The sequence below is a fragment of the Triticum aestivum genome, chromosome 4B (assembly GCF_018294505.1).
Source record: "Triticum aestivum cultivar Chinese Spring chromosome 4B, IWGSC CS RefSeq v2.1, whole genome shotgun sequence".
NCBI classification, from domain to species: Eukaryota; Viridiplantae; Streptophyta; class Magnoliopsida; order Poales; family Poaceae; genus Triticum; species Triticum aestivum.
Genome location: NC_057804.1, coordinates 76,804,897 through 76,812,614, shown reverse-complemented (window position 1 = coordinate 76,812,614; position 7,718 = coordinate 76,804,897).

Genomic DNA, 7,718 nt, shown 5'->3' with positions numbered 1-7,718 from the left:
ATGAACTTCTAGTAACTTTTAAACACCGAGCACAGAGAAATAAGGATCATGTTGTGCACACTAAAAGAGCGGATCCGTTCGAATTGTTCACGCGAGACTCACATGGCTGGCTTGTATTATGGTCCCATTAATATCCCAAATTCACAACCAACTAGTACCATTCCCATCCATAAGATCAACATGTTAATGCATCTCAATGATTCACAGATCATATACAATATGTAGCTCCTAAATCAAAGATCAAGAAAAACATTTGTTCTTGCTACTGACATGGATGCTTCTCTGGGCCAACATTCAGTACAAAGTAAAAGACAAATCTGATTGTGAATTTTACATTTCCACTTGCAAACGTAAGTGGTTTCACCAACAGATGGAACCATAAGAGTGAACCACACATGATGGAGGAACATCCACTGAAATCGAGCATCCAATCATTGAGTCGTGTCTAGCACCTCCAATGTAGGTCCACCCTGCTAATAAATTCACATGCAAACCACTAATATTACGATCTAATGATAGTACAAAAATAGTAGCAAATCATGTACCTTCGTAATGAACAACTCATAGTGCCACCAATTGGATATAACGGTTTGGAAGAAAACATGCTGATAATATTGAACCATTTGTACTTTTTGTGCAGTTCCACTAAAATCAAGCATCCCTATTTGCACAGATATTGAAAGTGTGATTACTATAAAAGTGGCACTAGTTGAAGCATAGACTCACAAATATAAGCATTCCAATTCCTTAATGGGAAAAGGTAGAAAGATTGTTTCTAACCACCTGTCTGAAGGAATAAATAAGGCAACAACGGCTAATGTCAGGAAGGCATACATAGTATTTTTTGAAAAACTGAACCATTCCTGACCTTTCCTCTTCTTTTAAGCATATTGTGTGCAGTTCAACTAAAATAAAATGCCATCACCGCCTTGACAATTTAGTGACACTGTACAAAAAGAAATGAATTACCATTACATCATGATGCTAGGTATGTAATCGACGGGCATTAGAGACAAACATGTAGACCTCCTCCGATAACATAATGAACATTAATTTTAACAAAGGTGTGACTAGCTTTACTGGCAGTATTTGAGTGAACTCTACACCCTCTGTACCAATGCTGAAACTTGTTGCACAACTAGTATACCAATGCTGAAACTTGTTGCTCAGGGAAAGCTTGCCACACCTTATATATGTCCATACACTAATGCAACACCATTCGAATAGTACAAATATACACTAATCCAGTGGCTAGTGCAACGGTAGAGTACTTTTTTTATCACGGGGTACAGTATAATGGTTTTACTGAACTAATCTCCATAAGCTAGCACTGGAAGAATTCTATAAGCATTAACAATACAAAATGTAAAGGTAACAAGTTTTAGCATTGGTACACTAGCTGTGCAACAACATTAAACAAAATACAAAAGTCCAAAGGTAACTAGCATTATGAACTAATGATAGTATAATTTTTTTGCAAACCATGTACCTTGAAGGTATATATCATTTCAAACTCGAGAGGACCTGAAAATTGCTATCCCAATCTTGATAATCAATTAAACATAAATCTTGATCAACCGAATCAAAGAAAATATCTGGAGAAGGAGGTGCCCACTCTTGACCTTTCCTCTTCTCTCCGTAACATTTTATGCAGTTTAACCAAAATAAAATGACATCAGCGCCTTGGCATTCTGGTGACACTGTACAAAAAAGTTGACTTATCTCATGAAAGTGAGGTATGTAATCTATAAGCATTAACAGTGCAAAAATCTGAAGGTAGTAACAAGTTTCATCATTGGTATACTGGCTGTGCAACATCATTAGAATGCCTTAGCTGGAAAATCTTTAATACATCCACAATCAGTACGTACCTCCATAGACGCAGAGTGCTGAGGGAGGAATGGTTGCCTAGAGCAACAAATATCCAGGCAACATATGTGGATTACGTCCCATTTTTGTTCTGTTTAGCCACCTTTTTCCTATGTGAGGAAAACAAACCGATCGACCTGGTCATTCTCTATTGCGTTGTCATGTCTTTCTACGCTTTTTCAACCAAGAGACACGACCATGTCAAAAAAAACAAGATTCACGAGACTCATTCCTTAGCTACTGATTTTCCCCTTTTCAACCTAGATGCAGGTTCGATACCTAGTCTCTTCGACAGTACTTTCTTCCTTACTTTCCTTATTCAACCCAGACATGGATTAGTCTGCATGAACTAGGGTTTCCTTTAATAGTGCAAATTAAGGTTTTCGACTGCCTGACTAGCAGAGCAGAGGATAACAAATTGGGGAGATGGTGGAGTGGAAAAAGATCCACATGCAGCGATGTGGCAGATGGGGGCAATAGAGCAAGGGTATGGTTCAAAAAGAGGTAGCATACCTGAGGGTCGGCGGGAAGTGTCTTCGCTCGTGGTCATCGTCCTCCACACACACACTACAACAGCAAGCTTGAGGATAGAGGCCATCCCGTGCGGGCGCTAGGTCTAAGAGGACAACCTTGTCGTCAGTGTGTGACCTTGCTCATCGATGACAAGTGCATCAACGCTGCACATCCTCCCCTCCCCCCCCCCCCGGACGGGATCCTGGTGGATCTGTGACCATCGATGAGGGTGAGGAGGGAGAGAGAGGGACCACCGCCGTCCTTTTTAGATCTGGAGAGAGGGTGATAGTGTGAGAAGCAAGTGGGCAACCCTTAGCAAGCAAGCGTTGAAGCTCCAGCCTATATATCATCTTCGATACTAGTACGAGGCGGAGTAGTGGTACTGTGGTAGAGTAGTTTAATATTTTCACTGCATATAGTACCAATTAGTGGTGCTTCAAAATTGAATGACATGCCATTAAAAAAATAAAGTCGCGAAATAATGCGACACCTCGGGCCAATGTAGCCAGATCACATTTTGCACGAGAAATTTCACACCATGTTTCGTTGACATGTGGTCCCATTCTGACATGTCAGTGAGACGACGACGACTCCTTTTGTACAACTTCCGAGTGGACGTCTATGTAGGCCAGGGTGCCTCTTCCTGTACCGTGGCAACCGTCCACTGCATATTCACCTTTCCCTCTTGATTTGGAACTGCTGTCGCACACTCTTCCTCCCTCCATTTGCCTTCACCCTTCCTTCTACCATTGTTCAATCATCTCCCCATGGAGGGAACAAGCCGGAAACGACCCCATTATTCTTGCCCCGATCTGTAAGATGACGTGGTGGAGGAATTCATTGATCGGTGTGACATCATCACCTCAGCTAGCATGGCAGGTTCATTCAAGACCATTCTCGACTCAACAAATAGGATCATTACAAAGAACCCAAGGGTTTAGGAGCGGTTTGATCTTCCCTATCTTCTTCTACATGACCCTGCTCGCTGTTGCGAGGACGATGGAAGCCTCGCCTTGTGAAAGTTGATGCCGCTTGATAATGATACGTGTGATGTTAAAATGCCATCGCTTAAGGGTAAGGCCTGGGCAGGAGCAATTGGAAATTGGGTTGTTTATATTGGAACAACTGCGAGTGGGAACTTGTGAATGTGTACACTCGTCACCCGGTTCCACTTCGAAAAATCTCAGACTACCCTGAGGTTCAGCACACAGATGATCTACGTACGTTGAGATACGATCATGATGATTGTCGTCTATGGAAGATAGTAATTTGCCGAGTTCCCAACCGTTCTTGGGATTACAAGAACAATGATGTTGTTGCTATCTTCGACAAGCTTTTTGCCGTCCCTGCTTCCACGGATCGATGGATATTTCTCAAAAATCAATTTATGTACACGGATGAGTACTGTGATGCAATTCAATATGAGGGTCTTGTGTTTGCTGCCACCACTCATGGCACTATTTTTGCATGGAATCCTTATGGTTTTGGTACGTTTTTCTTCCACCGTAAATAGAATTGTTTCATCCGCATGCATGCTAGTTTGTATCCCCGTACTAATTAACCTTCTTGTGTTTCCAAGGTCTTGTGAACATTCCACCACCTATACTTAAAAAACTATAACCAAGGGGGAGATGATGATGGTGATGATCATGAGCATGGGAACGAGCAGGACCTACATACTTAGTGGCGCCTGGCAATTTATTCCGATGGATCACCTCTTCTTGTCTCTATACAGGGCACTGCTGATGTTACTAAGGAACCAGGTGTTGTCTCCCATGGTCGCACTCTCCAGACCTATTCCAACATCCGTTGCAGGGTGTTCGGGATAGATACCAGTGTGCTAGCGCCAAAACCTTCTGCCTGTTTCCGTATTGATAGTCTTGGAGGAAACTCGCTCTTCCTTGGACAAAACCATCTAATGATGGTGAAAGGCGATCCAAATGATGTTGCCACAATGTTACTACCATTTATGAGAAGAAACTGTATTTATATCTATACCTTGGACATTGCTATGGTTCCCTACCCTAGCTATGACATTATGTGTCCTGCTATAGGCCGCTTCAACCTGGATGATGAGTACTGCATTGGTCTCGATATTGACAATAGCTGGCCCTTCGCAGAGGCTTAGCTATGGTGCAAAGCAAGAGTTTCCAACATCGAGGATTGGTTGAGTTGAAGTTCATTTCATTGCTTGTTATTTGTTGTGTGATAAAATCTTTAGTATTTACTACTAGAACTTTTTGTTGGAAATATATATAATCTAACATGTATCCTTGTTGTCATCGTGTGTTGATGACTTGTTGTATGTAATGAATGGTACATTTGCATAAGCATGTGATAAACTCAATTTATGAATGGTTTGCGAGTCACTTCTTGGAGTGTGAGTACCGTAGTAGTAAAGCTAACATCCGGTTATATGAAGTTGCCACATCACGTAGAGCCAGTAGTAGTATGCTAGTACAATAGTTAGTCCTAGTAGTAGTAGTATACCATCAACTAGAGGTAGGTGTCGCATGGAGGCCAAGAAATATGGTGATAGCGTGAGGTGGGCTTGTACAGTACTACCTCCGTCCTGGTTTATTGGTCCCTATTGTATTTTGTGCTAAATTTTAACCATAAATTTAACTAACAAAATGTTTGTGCATGTCACAAAAAATTATATCATTGAAAACTATGCTCAAGTACAAATCCAACGATATAATTTTTGTTAACATGCATTAACATTTTTTAGTTAAATCGCTGGTCAAAGTTTGGCAGAAACTACAAAGGGGACTAATAAACCAGGACGGAGGTAGTACGTACATATGATGTAGGCACAGGGATTGTCGTGTTTCCTACTCCTCTGGTCTAAATGTGGAGAAGATTTGGTCAAGTTCTTCCTCATTTTGCCGACACGTGGGACATCCAACATGTCGTGTCATGCAAGGAGATGGAGAGCTAGTTGAAGGCACGTGATGTGCATCTTGGGTTAAACTGTAAATAGAATCTTACTCTTGAGTAACTCCAAAAGCGGCCACCGAAGATATTTATTGGATTTGTTTTACATCACCATCACATCGAGGTGACAGATGTGTAGGTTCAGTGGGTCGTCTTGTGTTTTCACTAACATGTGGGACCGAATGTGAGAAAATAGATGATGGGCACATTCCGCGTGTCTGCTTGCTGGCTGAGAAGAGAGAGGAGGGCTGAGCACGGATTGCAGGAAATTTCACGACAATGTGAGTAGTACTAGTGGTGTACCGTACTCCTGGAGAGATAATGTGTTTGCTCTACGTAACCAGCCCCTCGATATAGTGGGGTGGCATGGGCCATAACTAGCATTCACGTCTAACAGTACGGCACACGCCACCCACACGAGTCCCATCCGACACCAATTTTCTTGGAATCCATGCTACAGCTATCTCTTCTCCTTCTTGTTTTCTCTAACTCAGCCATCGCGCGGTAGGAGGGCACTACTAGGGAAAAGCCTAGCAGCAGCACGGGTTTTAGGCCTATTAGTAGCGCGGGCAGGAGCACTACTGATAAGGCGCTACAGCTAAAGCTTAGCAATAGCGTGCCTAGACCCACACTACTGCTAAATTGACTTAGTAGCAGCGCTTCTACAGAAGAGTGCTACTGGTAATTAGTAGTAGCGGTTCTCCTTGCCCGCGCTACTACTATTATTTAGTATTTTATTTCTTTTTTATTTCATGTTGTATTCATACACCTTTACACAAGTTTTCATACAACAGGAATTTGGAGATTGTTTTTACATCATAATGAGTTATTACATCATGGGGTGAAAGAACCGTTGACTAGTTTCAAGTGGATGTCCATCCACTTGAAACTAATTTGCGGTTCTTTCACCCAATGATATAATAATATCATCATCATCATATCATTAACAACTTATCATCATAATACATCATTGTCATATAACACCTCCTCAAGATCAACTTAGAAAATTGGTCACTAGTCGTAATCACAAGTACTCCTCATTATCAACTCTAACACATTACCACATAATAAACATATTGTACCTCATAGGACCTACTACATTCGATTAAGACCTACTACATTTTCTAAGGTAAAATAGCAAAAAACAAGATAGCCCCTGACTCTCCATTATGGAGAATGGAGATTAGCCTGTCTCCAATTCTTGCCTTTCGCTGAATGTTACTTCCAAGAACCTCCTTTCGAATGTCCATACATTTCTTCCATTCTTTGATGAACATGTGTTTACCGGTTTTAGAAATCCTATATGCATAGGTGAGCTCCTTAGATTTACCTGGCAGTATGTTCAGAACTCTAAGGCGACCATTCAGATACATCAGATGAGGCACACAATCCATCAGGAGTTTCTGTTGAAAAACATAGTAATAACTTTGTAGTTAGCAATGATGTACTAGTTTTAGAAGTATGCAAAAGATGCACGGATGTCGTAATAGTAAATAATCTTACCAGGGTATCTCCAGAGAAGTTATCATGGTTCAACACGTGCACTAGTGGCACGTATTGACCATAATTTGGAGGAGTTCGATAATAGTTATTTTAATCCTCAAGAAGAGTACAAAATGCAATCAGATGATTTTTCTCCTTATAAGTTAATTCGGAGCCACCGGTGTAGTGGGTTTTGTCTACCGTCTTCCGCACAGTCTTTGAAGAATCAAAATAAGCTGTCAATGGAAATAAGTTGTCAACTATTTTGAAATAAACAATATAAATTAGTTAATAACTATGTTTGAGAAACTCACATAGCAGTACAATTGGAAGCGTATCAACAAGGACCCAAATGTCCATATTGTCTTGCTCGATGTCAGGATCACCAAGATCCATGGTGACAATCATACCCTCATAAAAACCATACATTTTGCAAAGTGCTTCCCAATTTTGGCAACCAAAATTGGTTACGCTCTGAGCATTGCACAGATTTACTTCAAAATCCATATCATGATGGGTCCTTAGGTGTATTTTCTTTGTTTCAAAATTTTCATGGTCTTCAAAACCCATCCTCTCCAAGACATAGCGTCTTGCATGGCATGGGATAAGCTAGTCGAATTGTAAAAGATGAAAATTAGACGTTGAAATAGTTGAAGTCATGCTTAATTACGAAAAAAACCACTTGTCGTTGTTGCGTACCGTTTCAACATCGAAGGTCTCCTCGAGCTTAATGCTGAAGCGCCGATCTTCATCTAGCTGAACGAACCTGTCGCACATACCTCGATCGTCGTGGCACCAGCTGCACTCCCCCGGGAGACTGTCGTCGTCCGAGTACGACATTTCCTATGTTCATAATTCAAAGATTAAACTTGTACATATTCTAGCACAAGTCATGCCAGAATTCACGGAAAAATCCG